Source organism: Corvus cornix, chromosome 2, assembly GCF_000738735.6.
Source record: "Corvus cornix cornix isolate S_Up_H32 chromosome 2, ASM73873v5, whole genome shotgun sequence".
Lineage (NCBI taxonomy): Eukaryota > Metazoa > Chordata > Aves > Passeriformes > Corvidae > Corvus > Corvus cornix.
In genome coordinates, this window is record NC_046333.1 from 76,790,147 (window position 1) to 76,810,873 (window position 20,727).

Consider the following 20,727-nt stretch of genomic DNA (forward strand, 5'->3'; position numbering starts at 1 on the left):
ATATGTGTGCATTTTATTTGCATTAATATCAATGAAATTTGGAGGTCATGTAGTCCAATGTGTTTCTCAAATCACTTGGTTGACAGCAGATGGCTGAGCCCATCAAAAAAAGGGGTCTTAAAAAATGTTGGGGGTGGAGACTGCACAGGCTCTGTGAAGTGGTAATGGCTTGTTATTTGACTAATGGCAATGACAGCACTGCATTACAGGGCCATGTGGTTAGAGGTGAAACTCACTAAGGCTAAATAAGCTTTACAGACTGAAATGTGCAATTGGAATTTGCTACATACTTTTTTTATGACCTTGGTTTATTAGCAATTTTTGAATACACCATATGCTGTTGTTTGATGAGGAATTTTGCAAAACAGTGACAGTTGCTTTGCTTGTGAGAGGTAAGAGTTGAGGCAAGTTTTCTTTGAAAGTCTGGTAGGTGTTTTGAGAACAGCAAAAAAAACCTTTTGTGTGTTCCTTAGTATTAATCTCAGTTACTTTGAGAATAATGTTAAATAATCCTGGAATATGAGTTCTCTGTAATTAAGCTGTCTTCTCCAGATAAGTATTCCCTTTAATATTAAGAACTCTAGAAGAAAAAATATCTTCAAATATGTAGCACTTCAAGGCAAATGAGGAGGGAGGAGCTACAAAGTCTACAGTTGCATACATCCTCTTGGGTCATCAGTTGTTTTGTGTATGCTACTGAACTCTGAAATATCTAAGATAGTCCTACTGTATCCCATACTCTCTAAAGGTCAAGCACAGCTCACCCTAAAGCTGGAGATTTACATTCTTCACCAGGTTTGGGCAGGCAGAGTGGAGAGCTGGCAGTAGGACTCAGCATATTATTCAGTTGAGTAATCAAGGGGACATTAGTCTGGGAAAGCATACTTGCTGTGTTAATGTCCCTTAGTTGGTTTTTGATTGGTTTTGGGGTTGGTTTTTTTAGGTTTTTGTTGGGGTTTTGGTTTTTTTTCTATGATCTCAGAATGTTTTTCCCTTTGAGTATTTCACTGCCATTTTTTAATCTCCTCTAGAGAGTCTGTGACACTCTGCCTCCTAGAGTCATCCTCTAAAAGGCACAGATATTTTTCTAGTGATTTCATTTCACTGCTCTTGGCATACTCAGGACTCATCTCAAATCTGGTTTGAAAACATCACAGCATAGCTGAGTGGGATTTAGCTGCCTTAATGTCATGTTAGATGTCTTATGATATTTACTCATGGCCAGAAGACCACTTCAAAAGGTCAACTATAGAATCTAGTTTTATATCTGACTGTCCCATTTGGATGTCATTAGGCACCTATATTTAGCCAGTCTCACCTACAACATGTTCTGACTCTGATTGTCTGTCTAAAAGAAGTTAGTGGCTGGCCACTAATGTGCATTTATCCTTTGAACCAAAACTCTGATTTCCAATGTACCAAGAGCTTTTTTTCTGTTATGATACTTTTCAGTATTTATAGTGCATATTAGGCTTATTTAATATGCTATTGAGCAGAACACTTCCAAACCCAGAAAAAAAATGAACTCTTTCAGATCAGTCTAATTACCAGTCTAATACCAGGTAGTTAATTGCATATCACATCAAGAAGAAAGAATTGGTCGTGAATTCCCAAAAATAGTGTATAGGATTAAGAAAAACTCTTGGACAAATTTGGGATCTTAAGAAAACACACTAATAGAAGTAAATAAGTAAATACATCATAATCGCTGAATGTATGGTGTTCCACTCCCTGTGAATCCTGTAGCTTAGAGGAAACATGTTACAGTGGGGATACTGCAACACGTGTATCAGACAACGAGGCCCATGGAAAAGAAATATATGGACCGATTCTTGGTAGATATTTTCAGAGAGATGTTTATTTTCTCAGCCGCATGGCTGAGGATGCCAAGGAACTGCTCAATCACGGGACTCGAGGGTCCTTGCCCGCACAGGGGAACACAAAACAACCAATGGGGAACGAGGTTGACCTCGGGGGCTAGGGAAACCCCGTGCCTCCCCCTCAGGGCCCCTCTCCCAGGACCACATGGCAAGGGGGGAGGAACCCCAACATTTCACCCATTTATTTTTAACAAAAAGAGATTTAAAACTTAACATTGAAAACAACTGGATAAACATGAGATAACAAGGACAGTTTCAAAACAAAACAAGCCATCCTCCTGAGTCTTTAAATGTCCAAACAAATTCTCTGGAACATCTTAAGGTTGACAGAAGGGAGACAGGACTCTCTGAGCATGCTTTGTGGGGAAACTGAGGCAGGAGAGGTTTTCTTCTATATGTACCTGTTGGAACTCTAAACAAAAATAGTTAATTTCTTCCCTCCCCCTTTTCATCCCCGGCTTGGCATTGGAAAGGGATTTTTGGGGAAACAATTGGAAAAAGCATGGTTTTGTGAGGGAAACCGTGGGTGAAGAAATGGATTGGGAATACACTGGGGGTAATAGGATATAGAGTAAAAGGGAAAGGTGGGTTTAGGAAAGGGAGACTGTAAGGACTGTTTATAATGGAGATACTGTCTAACATGATTTTTAGCATATATACTGCCTTTCACAAAAACACCATCAGGCCCAGTGACCTCTGCTGCTTGTAACGCTTTTCTACCTTGCACAATTTTGAACTCTACTACTTCTCCATCTCCTAAGCTTGGGAGGTATTTTTCAGGGTTATTCTTTTTAATAGCAGTTCTGTGAACAAATATGTCTTCCTGGTTGTCACATCTTGTTGTAAAACCATAATTTTGTTTAACATTATACCATTTTACTATTCCTAAAACCTTAGCTACGATGATTTTTTCCCTTTTCCAAGTGGTTGCTGTTTTCTGTCGCGCTGCATTTTTGCTTTCTTTTTCTCTTTCGTTTGCTCCCATGTTGGAACTGCCAGGGCTGCTGGGGCCGTCAGAGCTGCTCGTGTCTGCACGCTCTTACCGGGGTTGCATTCGGGGCTGCGTGGGCTGGGCCAGGCCACACCGCTCAGCTCCCCACGTGCCGCCGCCTCCTCTGGTCGCAGCTGCGCTGTCGCTGCCTGGTGCCGCACCCACGTCTCGGCCGGGCCCCGGATCGACGACCCCCCCACACCCTGCTCCAGCGTGTGTTTCAGCTGGGTGCGGCTCCGCTCTGCAGCCATTGCCGCCGGCTGCCACCTGCGTGCTGCTCCTCTCACAGGGCTCGCTCTACCATGCACTGCACGGGGACAGGCGGGCATCGCTGGGTCGCGCCACTCCCGCCGTGCCTCACTGCACTGCCGACACTGCAGCTTGCGTCGCTCTGCCCGTGCACAGGAACTGCCTTGCTGCTGCTCGCAGAGCGCTCGGTCCACATGGCCGAGGTCACACGGTCCCTGAGCCAGGCTTCCTTTTGCCAGGACACAGCTGACATTGTTCAACAGTCTCAGTAACTAAATAATACTCACGAAAATAGTCTTCCATCAGCATATATTTTGACTCAGAAATTAACTGTGTCCAAACAGTGTCCCAAAAGTCTTTGGTAAGAATCAAGTCCCAAGAAACATAGAAAAAGTTCTTAAATAACCATGAAAGGAAATGTTTCAGTTCTTTTTGAGCTTGAATTAAGCTAAAATTTACAAATCATTGTTCAAGAATCTTTTCAAGTTTAAGATAAGTGTCCATATGTGGCTCTGAGAGCCAAGAGTCTTTCCACAGTTCCTCCATAGTTTCGAGATGGAACAGCAAAACGAAAACAAGAAGAGAAATCCAGAGTTTACTCACAAATCAGTCGCTGTCCTTAGGGATCGGGGATCGCTTTGCTCGCAGTTCCCTACCATTTTTTACAGTGCAGATACTGCAACACATGTATCAGACAATGAGGCCCGTGGAAAAGAAATATATGGACTGATTATTGATAGATGTTTTCAGAGATGTTTATTTCTCCAGCCACATGGCTGAGGATGCCGAGGAAACTGCCGCAATCATGGTACCCGAGGGTCCTTGCCCGCGCAGGGGAACGCAAAACAACCAATGGGGAACGAGGTTGACCAGGGGCTAGGGAGACCCCGTGCCTCCCCCTCAGGGCCCCTGTTCCAGGACGACATGGCAAGGGGGGAGGAACCCCAACAGAAACAAGCTCTAAGCCAATTAATAATGACAACAGCAATTGATGATTAGTATGGCAATAATTATATTAATATCAATATTAATAATAATATTATTCATATATTATTTGCTTAAAATCACAGTGGCAATCACATGAATTTAATATATTATTAATAATAATATAATTACTTCTACATATCTCAGTGTTTCAACAGAGCCTTAATACTCATAGGATCAAGCATACGAAGAACAACTCATCTGTCATTCTTAATAGAATTATAATTCATAAAGATACCAATAACAGTTCCTGTAAGATTAATCCTAGACAGAGATCAATTATCCCAGTGGAATATTAAAAGCAATATTAGGGGGGAGATCAGTGGAAATAAGACAGAAAAAGTTAGCAAAGGTGAAAGCAGAGAATTTAGCAATGAAGAAATTTACACATTCTGAAGAAAAGAGTGTGGAAAAAACCCAGATAGGACTGTGAATCTTATAATACTTTAAAAGGAAAACCTCATCCAAACTGATACTTTTTCTGTTGTATGGAAGGATTACAGGCCCACGTGCAATTAAGCCATGTCACTGATGACACATTTCAGTTGTAACCAAGAATCAGGAGCCTTGTTCTGAGACAGATGACACTTTATTTATAAATGGCTTACACTGTGGAATGTAGGTACTATTGGTTTTCTAGCTGTTACTATTCATAGTTTCTCTGGGGTGACTACAGATCTCTGATACTTTACAGTTATATTACAAGGAGGCAAATGAAGGGCAGTAAAAATGATATTATTGTGGAGCCATTTCTGCAGCTTCTGGTGATACTTTGACCCAAGCACTTGTTCACAGACTTCAGGGTATATTTGAGAACTTGTTTGTCAGTAGCAAGGTTTCTTGACTTGAAAAATGATATCTTTGTGGGGCATAACAAAACACCTGCATGTGAAACTGAGGGTTAGGCTTGCCTGTGGTTTTCCTATTTCTTATAAATGATTCATGAGTATTTTAAAACAAGCAGTGCATTTTAATAAAGCTAACAAAGCTTCTTGGTAAAGGATGTTCATATATTTTACTGGTAGAATTTACAGATCAGTGAGTAATTCTTTGTCTCACATGCTTTTTTAAAACTAACTGGTCTTCCATACAAGGCAGACTCTTTCAGTGCCTGAAAGAGTGTCTATAGATCTATAGAAATTAAAGTTTATCAAGTAAAAAAGAAATATTAAATTGATAAGTTTATTTCAGTTTATATATTGTATACCTAGACTCTGTTTATGGACTCACATTAACTAGGAATCTACATACATATCACTGGATATTCTGAGGGGGTGCTTACAGAAATAATGCAAAAAAAAATTCTTAGTGATTTAATATATCTTTATTTAACTTTTTCTTGGTTGATTTATTAATTTTTATTAGTATCATATACTGTGAGATTAGTTAGGTGACAATAACTAAGAAAAGTGTTTCATGGGATTATATTGATAAAAGGCATATTTGAAAAGGGTAATGTCTATAAATGAAGAAAAATATTGTCTAAAACAGATTTGATTCTAAATTTGTGCAAAAACAGAACTAGGCTATTTTTGTTGTTTGAGTATTTTTAGTGGGTTCTGAACAGTTTCAGAATCAGTGCTTCTTTATTTCTCTAAGAGAGTAATTAACTTGATTTAACTCAAAAGGTTCTCAAATTAGCTCATTTTCCTATATTTGGCATGAGATATGGACTTATGTATTGCTCCCAAGCTACTTACAAACCTTGAAAATACCATTGCTGTACATTTAATTATTTCAATAAGTTCCAATTTTGAACAGCTGCATAAAAATAAAAATCTATTCATTACTGTAGTACAGACTCTATAGATTTGCCAGGATAAACATCTTAACATCTACATGTTCTACTGCAAAGGACACTCCAATGCTTATACTGTTTTCTGCTTGCTTAAGTATCATGCAAAGAAAAACATTATTTTCTGACCATGTTCAATATTTTGTTTTTCTCTTTCAGTGAAAGCTGCTATATTATCAGGCTTCTGGTATCTTCAGTGGAGGCTTGCAAGACTGTTTGGTGGAAAACATATTTCTAAGGTCTTGGTTAGTCATCAAGTAAGTATCTTCTTGTGTTTTTTGTATAGTTGTCATTCACCTCCTATTAAGTGTTTGTGTTGTCTTAAGTAAATAACAAAAATTACTTCACCATTGTTTTGACTTTCCTTTCTATAAAAACTTTTTTTTTTCTAATGTCTGGTGCTCCTTTAAAGTCTATAACCATGTAAGTCAGTGTTTATAAGTATTTTAGCAAAAAAAGCCTCAAAAGAAACATTTTCTTAGTATTCCCTTTCAGCATCTATCAGAATGCTGTTCAGTGACCTCTATCAGTCCCACACTAAGAAGCGTAAGCAGAACTAAGAATTGATCAGGTCATCTAAATATGTTGCTCCATTATCCTGGTAAAGGTGGTCAAGAATGGTGCCTAGGAATCAATCACTAAATAGGTAGATCCAGTTAAATGATATGCAAACAGCTAGGTTCTATTATTGTCATCCACCTGACTGTTTTTCTGATTGTATCATTTTTCTTACTTTATCACATACTTTGTTCTTCATACAATCTTAAATATTTTAAATTCCATTAGAGTAAGCCACTCATTTAAAGAAGTTTCTTGTGTCATCTTCTTATACTTGTTGTCTGGCATAATAATTTTTTCATACCTATTCTTTTGCTTTTTTTCTAAACCTAAAGAAGAAAAGTGGGTTGATGGGAAAGCATTTGAAATAGGAAAATTATAATAAAAAACCCAATCTGTAAAATGAAAAATGGGGGAAAGCTAGCTGTAACATTTAAATGATACTTACAATTTCTACTCAAATAACAGTCTTAACCTTTTAAAAATTATGCTGGTGGAGATTAGAGAATTGATGCATTGTTTGTGTCACTTCTCATCAAAATGTAGTGATTTTGATTTTTCTTTTTCCCACAGAATGCATAAATGTTATTTTAATTTTCAGTTTTAAAAATGTCTTCAATGTGAGTGGAAATGTTTCAACTGGTCTCAAAAATATGCATTTGGATCTCTTTACAAAATATTCTATTCTTAAAAAAATCACGGTCCATGAAAACTAGCAATGCTTATTTATTTATTTGCTCTTTGGTGAAATAAAATTACAATTTTAAAGGAACAAGTACCAAGATTATCTGGTTTAGAATTTGATAGCTCAGACTGAATGCATCATTCATTACTGTTTAACTTATAAAAAAGAGAGTGAGAATTATGTCCTCATTTTAGTGTTGTTTTACAAATTTAGCCTGACAAAAATAGGTCTTGATTGAACTGATTGAATTGTTAGGAGGGATGGTGAAATTCAAATGTTTAATTCAGTTGGTGCTCATAGAAGAAGACAATATCTAACCTAAAGTTGGGACACAAAATTAGGCTTAATCTCAGTGAAAAATATAAAATGTTTCAAGTATTAGAAACTGCAGAAATAATATTTAAGATTTTAATCAGCTGACCTGTCTAGCAAATTTGTACAGCTACTGTCATTCTGGATTAATTTGGGTTACTTGGGATTTTATATACCTCTAAGGCTCTAAGTGCAGTCTGAATGTATAGATTTAGAAGTTAAATATTTGTTCTTGTTTCAAAACAAGTTAATTAAATTTACAAGGGCAGAATTTTTATATCAGAGTGCACATCTGTGCCATTCTGAAGGTTACGCAAAATGCTGACTGACGTGTGCCTCATCTTCAAAAAGGGAATATATTCAGTCACACACCTGCTCATAGACTAAGAAATGTAATATAGATCATATTCATTTTTTCATATTACATCTCATAATTTGTTCATACTGCGTCTAAGTAACTGCAGAGTGAGTTATATATGACCAAGTTAGAGAAGAATATTTTAAGGATGGGAATGCTACAGGTGTCTTTTTCAATGCCATTGAATGTCATGAAGTTCTTTTACACTCTTTTAAATGTTGAATAATTTTGGTTTGTTTCTGTATTTTCTTTTATCACATTAACATAAAAGTGAAAAGTCTCATAGGGAACAAAGGCAGTGGTGGTTTTTTTTCTGGTGTGATAAAAAAACAAGAATGATTGATGTCAGTGAGTCATAGTTAAAGATGTTGCTGCTTGAGTGGTGTGACACTGGCATGATCTCATTGAGTAGGTTAAAGTGTAACACAGAGAGGTGGAATAAAGGAATTCAGTTATAAGGGACTCATCAGATGACACACTCCCAAATTCACTATCTCTGACTACGATTACAATGCTGTACATTTTCAAAGCCTTTGAAGAGCTTTAGCTGTGCAGTTCTCTTTCATGTCAGCAGGAGACAAGCTTTGCTGTGATAAGATTTAGCTGACTTCCTCTCACATACTGTTTTACTGAGCAAAACAGACCCTGATCACTTTTATTATGGCATGCTATGTATTCTGAAAGTATGTTTAGGCAAGTAGTAGATTAATTAAGTAATGAAGCATATAATAGGTAATCAGTAAGCTTACATATTGTCTTAGCAGTTTCATTTTCATCTATAAATTTCTTTCTCTATTTGAGTCCCTGAAAACATAAGTTTTCAATATCTCCTTGATACTATTTTGTCCTTGGTCCATATTTTCTTTTCCTTTTACTTAGATGAATATAAGATGATTTGGATTTGTGACCTTGAATTATTAGTTGTGAAAGCAACAAAACTACTTCCATCTGAATTGGTGCTAAAATTTCTATTGATGTTATTAATTTTAGGACAGAATTCTACAGATCTGATACTCAGTGAACTAAAAGTAGGTTGCACATGTTCAGTAAATACCTGTCATAATGCTTTTAGGAAACAAATAAATAATCCATGTCTCACAAGTATTTGCTGTTTTTTAAAAAACATTCTTGCATTTAAATAAAAGATTATACTAAAATGTGAGAAAATAAAGCATCAACCACACTACAACTCAACTTGAAGTTCCAGAACTTAAAGGTAAAGTAGCTGATGGCCACCATTCACTCATTTTAGTTCAAAGGCAAATGGGCCATGAATGAAATGAAGACAACTTTCTATGGTGTAGATTTCTAGTAACATCAGAAGAGTTGTTATGGTTATAAGAAATGTTATATCACCTCTGTTTGAAGGATCTCTGATGGCTAGGAAGGATGAGTTGGTCTGGAGACAGCTATCTTGGCTTTATGGTATTGATTCAGGATAGTATGAGATTCTCTAAGACATCTTGCCATGACCTGGTATGTAGCCCAGCTGCTCTGTTGCATCCTGAAGAAATGTAAACAGTCTAAAAAGCAAGATGCATTTAAAAAAATGCAATGGCTGAATTGTGAATACATGGACGCACTCATAACACGTGTTCTCAATTAAAATTTCCGCAGGAGTGTCATAGGATGTTGGATTAGGGACTGGTACCTAGTACATGGAAACAAATGCGGTGAAGATTCTTATGTCTAGAAATAAATATATATCTTTAAAAATGTAGTAGTTTCACAGAAACATAGTGAAGACTTAATTGAATGATACATGTAACAGTGAGAGAAGACAGTTAATTCCTACCCAGCCCGCACAACCAGTTAGCTTTAAAGGAATGCAGGCAGAGATTTTCTGATTTGCTTTTTTCTGACCATGGACTGCAAGATCCAGGCACAGTCCAAAACTCATCAGTTGATTTTGCAAAATACATTCAGCAAATGAAGTCATGAAGAAAAGTAGCCAGTAGAAATGTATTTAAGCTTTGAAGAAATATACCCACTAACCTCTTTTTCAGTCAGTTAAAAAAAAAAGAAGCTTAAACATAGTTTCAAATCACCGTTTGGACCCTATGCTTTACTTTTTGGATATAATCTCTTTCACAGAAGTAATGGGTAACAATTTTCATGCTTGATGTCCATTAAACTTCACCATGTTCTTAAGAATCATAATGAGAAATAATTGAGTACAATTTTGGATTTTGACTCATGAGCATTTATAAAGAAACTGACTAAGATGCTAAATATTATCATTTACAAACCTATAGGTAAGAAAATGACAGAGTGAATTTTTCTTTTCACTAATATTAAGATCCAACCAGCAAAAGATGTCTCTGCTCAAGTTAAGGTACAAATGAGACCATATGCCAAAGTCAACAACATGGATTTTATTTAACAGTAAATGTGAGATAGAAAGACAGAAAGGAGTAGAAAAGGGGAAAGGGAGAGAGAGAGGCAGAAGAACTGGCAGGGTGGTGGGAAGAGAAAGAGGGCAGAGGGAGAGCTGGAGAAGAGGCACAGAGGTGGGGAAAAGAGAGGTGGGGAGAGAGAGGTGAGAGGAATTCTCCTTCACCTTGGGGTTCTTGATGGTGAGGCAGGGGACTTGGTTCAATCTTCCCCTGGTGGGTTCTGTGCAGAAAGAGGTGCTGTTACGATCCGGTTTAAACCCAGAAAAGCAAAGCAAACTAAGTCTCTGTGCATAAACCGAAAAGAACTCAGAAAGTTCAAAATATCCCCAGAAATGAGATTAAAACCAAACGAGGTACAACGGATTGTCGGAAAAGGGTCCGTGGACTCCGGCGAGGGGAGGAATTGCAGTCCAAACCAATATGGTTGACAAAAGCAAACTCCCTTTATTAGCAATCCCGAGGCACTTATATAGTATACCAGCTTGTTAACTCTTAAGTGGCTTAAAACTTATCAAAGCGCATTTCTGCTTCTACATAATTGGACTTACATTGGCAAGCTTCTACAGTTATGTTATGATTAAAAGAATTCAGAGTTCAGCCTCCCTTCTCCCCCGGTCAGCACATCTTATCAGCACAGCTGCATTGCTTCAAAACTCCCTTTTTGTTTCCGAGGCCTGTTTCTCACACATAGATTTTTCTCATGCAGACAGTTTCTCACACTAACCTTTGCTTGCAGGCCTATTGCTTGTACAGTTCTTTTATTGATCCCAGAATTCTATCAATGATCCATGCCCCTGATCCTCTAACCATTTCCCAACAACGGATGTATTTTATTTAATAGTAAAAGAGTCAAAGAGAAGGGAAGAGAAAAGAAAGAGAGAAAGAAAATAAGTGTGCGTGGGGGGTGGGGGAAGAGGGAGAGGTGACAGGGGTTAGGTGGAAGCATATCACCCATCCGAGGGTCCCAACGACGTCTCGTTGCTCCCCTCCATCCGGTCTGCTGGTGGTGAAGGTCCCCCGTCGCCGCTGTGGCCACGCCGCTACATGCTGCCACACCACACGCCGCCACACGCCGAAGAGTGCAGAATTCCATGGATTAATATACACTTCGGGCCAGGTGGGAACGCCCACGTGCCTCTCTTGCAGGGGCTAGCTGGACACACTGTCCCTTGCAACACTGAGTGTGTGTTGCATCATCTCTGGTGTTCTGGTGCAGGGTCTGGGGACCCCTTGGCGGGGGGCGCCTGTGATGGGCCATGTCACCCCCTTCTGCTGTGGATAAGCTTCCCCCTCCCGGTGAGGACCCCTCAGCTGGGCTCCTCTGCACAGTGGAGGATGGGCAGTCACGGCACCTCTGACCACAGGCTTTTCCAAGATACCCAAAGCTTCTCCTCCCTCCACCCTTTGGTTCGAGGGTCTGTGGGAGCCTGGCAGCTGATAGCCCTGGGGCTGTGGTCCTCATCCTGGAGGTGTTAAGCCTGTGCTCAGTGAATGTCCCCAGCCCTGAGGTGTTACTTTATCTTATCTTCATCAGTGAGCGGTGTAAGGCCTCAGTCAGAGCCCCATTCAGGGTGTGGTAGTGTTCTCTGCAGCTTTTGTAATACAGTTTTAAAAATCCTTTAAGAAAATGTTTAAGTCATAAAATATAATATTTCAGTCTCTGACAGGTGCTGGGTCCACAGAGTCCACCACTATCAAATCTTTTCACTATTCATAAATTTTAGCAAACAGAGAAAGTAAAGCTTGTTGTCTACAAGTTACATAGTTTCCTCATTAACTAGCATTCTATCTCCTATTGGTTAAATGATTCCCTCATTTCTTATGCTAGTCAGTCCGCATGCTCAGTCCTTCTCTTCTTTTGAGTCGGTGGGTTTCTTGGATCAGTGGGCCATGAATCAATGGCTGCAATCTTCCCCTGCTGGAATTACCTTTGACCCAGCTGGAGCTGATTTCAGCACAGTTGCTGAGTTGGTTTTATTAGATTCTTTCTTATCTTGGGAGTTCTGCCAAGTGTCCTTGTGGCCCCTAAATTTTGCATTTTCTGCACCCATTATCAGTGACACGTCCTTCTTTCCAAGCTTTGTTAACCTCCCCCTAGGTCTGAGATCATTGAATTTATCTCTGAGTACCTGGACCACCATACTACCCTTATATAGTCCCAGTTCCAGATGTCCACAGAGGCATATTTCGGGGGGTGTCGTGGTCATTGGTGGTCACAGATGCCATCTGTCCCATAACCTGGGGGGATTTGTTTGACCAATGATATACATATTAGCAGTTTCTTCTTTTCACAGTCTGTCACAGTGGGGAGATTTTGCCCGGATCCCTTAAAGAGAATGTGCTAACCAGATCTCTTCCAGGCTTCTGCCAGGCCTGGAATTAGGACTTTCCTATCGTGAATTTCTCCTTCTGTGGCCTTACCTTAACAGTGTTGAGACAGGTAACTCTGCTTTTAGCTCCTAAGAACTCTTGGTTAATAATTAAAATAAAGTAAATATCATTTAATTTCTCCACCGTAAGGTACACACTTCAGCTGTTGCAACTTTTTCTTACCACTAAGGATGTGCTGTTTAGATTAGGGGTTGGTTTGTTCAGTTTTAGATTTTTGAATTAAACAGAAAAAAAAAAAGTTTTGTATTTAGGAGAACATTTTCATGCTTAGAGTTTAACTGTTCCTGTAAAATTCTAATGTGTAAGGAAAGTTAGGATTGTAAATTGCAATTATAAATACTATAGTATTCTCTAACCTTCAACAGTATCATTCCTTCTTCCTTTAGGATGCATTGTGTTTAGGCTTAAACTCTGCTCTTCACTTGAGCGACCTCACCTTGAATAATATGTTCAGTTTATATTAAACTATTAGAAAACATCCAGTGGAGGGCAACGAGGATGGTGACGGGCCTTTAGGGGAAGCCCTGTGAGAAGTGGCTGAGGTCACTTGGGCCTTTCAGCCTGGAGAAGAGACTGAGAGGAGACCTCATTGCAGTCTGCAACTTCCTTTTGAGAGGAAGAGGAGAAGTCTTCACTCTGGTGACCAGTGGCAGGACCTGAGGGAATGGCCTGAATTTGCACCAGGGGAGGTTTAGGTTGGATATTAGGAAAGGGTGCTTCAGCCAAAGAGTGTTTCCTGGCTCCTCAGGGAACTGGTCACAGCACCAAGCCTGACAGAGTTCGAGAAGTGTTTGGACAACACTCTCAGGCACATGGTGTGGCTCTTGCATCTGGTGCTGTGCAGGGTCAGGATTTGGACTCGATGATCCTTGTGGGCTCCTTTCAACTCAGCTTATTCTGTCATTCTGTGATATATAGTTCTAAATATATATAAAAGGAAAGTGATTTGAAGTATACATGTATGAGAACTAGAGAAGATTTTGGGTGCAATATGAATACAAACTGTGTGGATGATTAATATTCAGTGAGGCCAATGAAAATTTAATTCAACTAATTTAAGTAACAGAGCATCTCATTTTCTTTTGCACTCCCAGTATAAATGCTATTTTCATCTCCATGGTGGTTTGTATCAGCTAATTCCTGCATAACTACAGTTGCTGACAGGGAGTAAAACATTGTCTTTGCTCTTACAAGTACTCTTTGAAGCCTACAGAGCGACACCGGCACAGATTGTAAGTAATAATTGAAATTACTTTTCTGAAAGTAACTTATCTCATCCGAACACACCTTATATTTCTGTCTGCAGTAATTTTCAGTCTTGTGTCCCTTTCTGGATATACAAAGAAAGCCATAGTGAATAAGTACAGAGTGCAGGATTCATTAAAAACTGTTTGAACACTATGCAGAGGATGTGCTGAAAAAACACACAGAATGAATATTGATTCGTAATGTGTGTTGGGAGTGGGAGAGTGATGCATTTCAGAAGAAGCTTACTTTTGATTATTTAAAACATTCCCTCTGTCTTTACTGAAAGAAATCTGACTGAAATATGTATTCCTACAGGAATGTGAAGAATACTGTATATTTATAAAAAATTGTGAGGAATGGATTAGCAGGAATCTGTGTGCTTATTAAAGAGTGATAATTCTATTTTCAATTAGAGGCCAGTGAGCAGGTTTCTAGGGTTTTCTGGGGAGTTGTTTTGTTTAGTTTGTATGTGAGGTTAAAAATTGAATGCTCCTGTTAGAATGTATAAGCAAGAAGAGGAATTACAGCAGTTGGAAAAAATAGAGGAGCAAAGTAGGTGAATAAGGAACAAAATCTGCTATTGTAGTTTTTTAAGTTTCTAAGGAATATCTGTCCCTTTTGATCTCACTTTCTCTAATGACATGAGAAATATTAAAAAAAAACACAGAAAGATGAAATTCAATTTATTACCCCAAATGTAAGTCAGCATATTTTTCATTACATCCTTGTTCTTTCATGCTTTCTCTGACTCTGTGAGTCTTTGTGTTCCAGGCAGAGTTTAACAGCATTTCAGGCAAAGAAGGGCCACTGTTTTCCCTCCTGGCACAAGGTGCGGCTGGTAATCCTGGCTGGGTTTTTTGGACAATCAGAAAGAACCCAACAAGAAGAATGGCACTGAGCCAGGTTACTCTACCTGACTACTATTGAATGGGGACTATCCATCACCACCATCATATCATCATGGATTTTTTTTTCAATGTTTATTGCTTCTGAAGGAGTACTTAGCACAAGAAGTCACTGTAAAATTCTGTTGCTTCCTCAGGCTCTTCACGCCATTTTACATAACTAGATAATACAGATGAGTTGCACAGTAGTGATTAATGGGAGACAGCTGACTATTTGCAGATTTTGTTTGTTATTAATTATGTGCAGTCTTTATGATTAGATCATTATTTTAAACCAATTAAGTGTCCCTTGATGGACTCCTGAGTTGTATCTAGTTATAATAATTGCTGAAAATATTCTTGTGAGATTGTTACAGCTCACTGTGATATGTGCTTAACCTTGTCTAAACATTGTGAAAACAAAATAATTAATCATTAGTCATATAAATATACATATTAAAGATGTTATGCTTTATTACTTTTTCTTTCTTTTACTTTTACATCTCGAGTTCTTTTTACTCAGAATTTGAATTGAGACGCAGGAGAGCGAGTATTCTTGTTCGGACTTAGTTGTTTATTATATCTTACAGTAATACAGCTACACAGAGTGTGCTTCTATGTTGGAAGGGTGGAAAATGGCCATGAGTTTTATTTTTCCAAGCTTTTTAAAGTCTAAACTAGCCAATTATAAGATATGTTTTACTTACAATCCAATTACTAAATTTTCATGTTCTGCAGTGCAGAACTTTTGACCCAATGACATAACATTCAGGTTTGTGAAGAAGAAGGAGAAGGTAGAAGACATAAATCCACACCCAAAATCCTCCATATATTCTTACCTATATCTTCTAAACTTAATTTTCTACTTTTCTACGTATTTCACCCAGTGACATAACTTTTAATCACACAGCAACAACCTCAGTGTTATCACACAATTTAGGAAAATTTTCACAGCGTTTTGGATTGAATACAGTGTGTTTCTGAGGATCACTGCCTCTCAGCACTGAAAGGCTGAAATTCTCAGAATCCAGGGTTCCAACAATGCTTCTTAAAGGTAAATTGGCACCATCCAATGTCTAAATACTGGATGCAGATTTGAAGAAATAATCTGACTTTTCTCTGTGGACAGTAATTGCAACCTGCATCTGGTGAAATCACTTTTCTGATTTAGAATAACAAGAACTCTGGTTCTTGAAAAGTTATGGGACAGAGAACAAATGGACAGAAGTTCCAGAATTATTTCATTATGTTGATATGCTTTTATTTAGAGATGTATGCCTCATACAAAATATTTTTTGGATGGGATGAGATTTACTAAGAGAGAGACTCACTCCAGGCTGCATGAACAAGCCTATGTGTATGAATAGTTCCTAAACAGAGTCCTCTTGGACAACTCATTGGATAAATGCTTTTCTTCAGAGTCCTGTTTCTCTGCAGAGACTGCCTTCTGAGCACAACATTCAGCTTTAAGTCTGTGACCTAATTTCAAACATAGTATGTTTTCATTAGCCTTCTATACTTAGTTTTTCCCCAATGGATGTTAGAATTGCTTTTCTTCCTGTGTTTTTAGTAGTATGCTTCAAGAGACGCTCTTAATGAGCAGTAAGTAGTGTGGCATCCTACACTGAAGGGGAAAGGAAAACCCAAGATTTGTAGATGCCCATAGCTGAAAAGCAACAACAAAAATCAGAGCGCCCACGAATACTTACAAAGTTTTATTAATACATTATGCACACAACATGGAAATTGGTATGAGCTATTCCCTTTTCTTATAGTATAAACCCAAAGCAGTGGATTCTAAGTAAGGGGTAGAGTGAAAGAGAAGAGGGAAGGAAGGAAGGAAGGAAGGAAGGAAGGAAGGAAGGAAGGAAGGAAGGAAGGAAGGAAGGAAGGAAGGAAGGAAGGAAGGAAGGAAGGAAGGAAGGAAGGAAGGAAGGAAGGAAATGATAGCCTTTTGTTTTGTTTTCCATTTGCATGGATGTATTTCATTTCATAAGGTGCTGTGTGGGGTACAGTCATTTGGGAAATACAGACCTTCCCACAATCAGTAGGCCCATTTTGACTCCCAGAAGCAGAAATTGAATTAAATAATCTGTCACAGTATTAATATTAGTAATGCTTTCTTCTTCAGTGCTCTGAGAATTTAGTTTCTTGGCTTTTGAATATAAAATGCAATAAAGTAGCAACAGTGTTGAAGGCAGTATGTATTTTTAGGCAATGAAAACGTTGCGTCGGCAGATAATGGTTGGAGAACCAATTCCCCCAATACCATTTCAGTAGGTTTATTTATGTTTTCTTCCTAGCCATCACTGCACCTTTATAATTTGGTTTTGCCTCAGTTGTGTACTCCTTCATTTTCAAGAGTAATTTAACCTCTTTTTTATTCTTTTCAAAAAGAGAAGACTCAGTTTTCCCCACTCAAGTTAATCACAGTTATACTAATTTCAGTTCATTCTCTATTTTGTGTGGAAGATGTCAAGACAGAAGCAGTGGAAATAGTTCAGATTTGTCCTCATCATACTCATACAGAATCAAACTGTCCACAGCAATGAAAACAGGAATTTTGTACGTGAGGAAGAAAGGTACATTGCTCCAACATAAGCTCCTTTTTTTACCATATACTCACTGAAACAGCAACTTCCATTGATGTAACTTCACTGGTGAATTCAGACCTTGTTGTTTGTGAACACTGTAACCAAAAACTTCACAAGCAGATTCTTGCTCATTTTGTTTTCGATAGTTTTAGTTTACTCAGCTTATTTTGTGATCATGCATTCGACGGTGTTTGGGAATCTGTTTGCTGATCTAATTACACAGATATCTAATTACACAGATATGAAGGAATTCAGAATAGCAAATTCATTTATGGAAACACTGATACTCGCCTGTGTTCTCTGAAGGACGTCCCGTATTTCTACAATAAAGTTTATGTTCTAATATTATTTTCTGCCATAGGATTTTACTTGCAGAGAGTGTCCTATCATATTGATACTTGCTTATTTTTATCTTTTCTCACCAGAAGTGGTTATTGTTATTCTCTACTGTGCCATTGCAACAAATCTTACTGGTAGCAGGACTTTTGGTTCTCATGACATGTTTTTCTGCTTTTCAGATATTGTTTTCTGAAACACCCTTTCTCATTGTGCTGGGGCATTTATGTCAGTTGTTTATAAGCAGAAAAAAAAGTGATTCTGGTAGAAGGGGAAAGCCTTGGCTTATTGTTCCTGTTTCTTGCCATGAATACTCTAAGGAAAAATTCCAATCCACTTGTGAATGGGAGCAGTGCCCACATAGCAGATGGCTATGAGTGAAAGCATACAGAAGACCATGTCTGCACATCAAATACGTTTACTGAGGGCCAACTTCCCAGGCTAACATTTCATGTGTATGCAACTCTTGTGCCAGCAATTGGAAGGATATGATACTATTAGTAATTTCCTAAAGAAATCTAACTTGGAGAAATTACAACATTTTTCTGCATAAAAATCTGCCTAAGAAGTCTTCCATGAAGAAAAAGGAAACATTTTATTTTTCATATGAGATTAATAACAATTTTTAAGTTCTCTTTTTAAAACTGTGCATGAAAATTTTAAATAAAACCAAAAAGAAGTAAATGAATTATCATTGAACAGAAGAAGAATTATTACATAAAAATAACACAGGTGTTTGTGCCCAAATTATCATAGCACTAATAGATGAAAGTGAAATGCACTGGTTCCTCTGAGATTTTTTTTTTTCTGTTGAAAAACTATTTTATTATCAGATTCTACAAAGCTTATCTGTATCATTACATTACTGCAGAGGAACTTGCTCACATAGATACAATTGCTGAATGTCACCACTGCCTTGCTTCACTAAAGTCTGTTCCTCTGTTGCTTCTTATGGGACACACTTATCACTGTCATTTGTTTCATAATACCACTATGTCTATTGACAAAATCAGCGAACAAATCCAGGGTAATCTGTTCTAGATACTTGTCCTTGAACCGTGTTTTTCGTACCAGCTACACACGATTGTATGATTTGAAATAAATACAGATATTAAATCTACTTAGGATCTTGGTCAAGTGAAATAATCAATAGGTGGTCTTAAACATCTCCAGTACAAGAAAAATGATGGAAAGTGACTACAGTATTTAAATGAGTACAGAATATGGCTTTCAGGGTTTTGGGGTTTTTTAAAATTTTTATTTTAATGAGTAAACCAGTGTCCTTACACTTTAAACTCCACAATAAGTACAGGGAGGATGATTAACTGAAAGTTAATATCAGGTTATCATTGCAGTCAAGGATATACTACTTGAATAGATGCATTATTGAAAGCATTATTAAAATATTTTTAGCATTAGCACACATGTAATAGAAAGAAATATTTCTCTACAACTTGATTTTTTTGCTAACCAGCTATTCTGTATTTTAGAACCTTTTCAATTTGGATTGTGGCAATTTTTAAATATATACTTAAATATATTTATTATTTTTATTGGAAAGATTAGATATTGAAGCCTGTAAGCCTCTGTTTCATGGGTTAAAATCTGGAGGAAAAAAAAATGAAAATACAATGCTCATTTATTCTTTTGGGAAAAGGAGGTAGTGTCAGATACTTCCTTATATACTATTATCCACCTTCACTCTTCTTTATTCTGGTGAGAATGTAATCTTTTGGGAAAATGGGAATCTCATTGCTTCTTTCAGTCTTATATTCTTTCAAAAAACTCAGGTAGTAATACTGACAATCTAAACAAGTTTGGTACCTGCCAGGAGATTACTCTATTGTATAAATTATGGTAATCTTTGGGAAGCATTTTTTGAAAACCCCATTCAAATTACAGACTGGTTTTATTTTGAATTACAGAAAGATCTGCAAATATGTCACTGAGCAGAAAATTTAATTAAAGCTGTTTTTTGGGTCTGTTAAAAATACTCAGCAGGCATTGGTAGACTTCAGAAGCCAGGTCTCTTGGCATAAGGTACTACCATCTGAGTAAATATGATAAAATCTAAAACATAGATTACTTAGACCGCCTAAAGGAATGCATTACCTGCTTCAAGATAGGGCTTTCCATAACCTTAATTGAACCTCAATACACTAAAAAACATGCTTTTTGTTTGAATTTTGCAGAAAAGTCTATGGCATCTTGAAAGGTAGGAGAGATGTGACTGCAGATACATAGAAATTCCATTTTAGGCAGGATACAGAACCTCTGACTTAATTTTCAAATTTATTCCCTTCTTCTCCTTGTAAGAACTGGTTCCATCCTCCTCTCTCCTACAGAAAACATTTGTTTTAAAAGGGTTTTGCCAATTACTTTTTTGTTGTTGTTAATCACTAGCATCTGATTACATTATACAATGTGTGGTCTGGACTACCACAGAATTATTTCACTTCAAGTAAAACTTTAGCAATTCAGCAAGCTATGAATATTACTTGTCTAATAAATTAGCCATATCTTCTTGTTTACTTTATTATATTTACTCACAAATCTTTGTCTAGGCGGTGAATTAAAAGATCACTGTTTAATATATTAAAGATATTAAGATTCGACATTAATAAAATGAACAATGCTTAGTACAACCATTATAGCCTAAAGCAATTTGAATAATTACATACCACTTTGTCTAGAGAAAACCATTTGTAGCAGCTCTTGCTTTTTCAAATGAAAGCAGAGTGAAAAATCCAAATGCTATGTTGATAAGTGTTTTGTAAAACCTGCTGATTCCATTGCATATGTGTGGATAAGACACCTCAACAATGATATTCTCTTAACGTTATTTATAGCTGCAGCAAAAAGCAAATGGTAAGTGCACTCAAGTGCACAGAATGTTAAGTGTATAAAATGACAGCTTAAAAAGAGATCTATGTACTCAGAGGAGAAATAGCCTTTAGGGTGTTCACAGCAGGAAGAACCCCGGAGAGCAGATGAAAGCAGGTGTAGAAATGACAGAGTATTTCTTCTTTCCATTGAAGATGTTGAGAATTTAGTTCAAGGGATTGT

General features: G+C 37.5%; 1 protein-coding gene across 3 annotated transcripts in view; it reads left to right on the top strand.

Annotated features, from left to right (window-relative positions):
- The window catches only part of CDH18 (cadherin 18), a 522,337-nt gene that overhangs the window by 110,998 nt on the left and 390,612 nt on the right, over positions 1-20,727 (top strand). For all 3 annotated transcript variants that reach the window (XM_039548866.1, XM_039548869.1, XM_039548870.1), the window contains exon 2: positions 6,059-6,156. The gene's annotated coding sequence lies outside the window, so the exon portion shown is untranslated. The remainder of the gene's footprint in view (positions 1-6,058; positions 6,157-20,727) is intronic.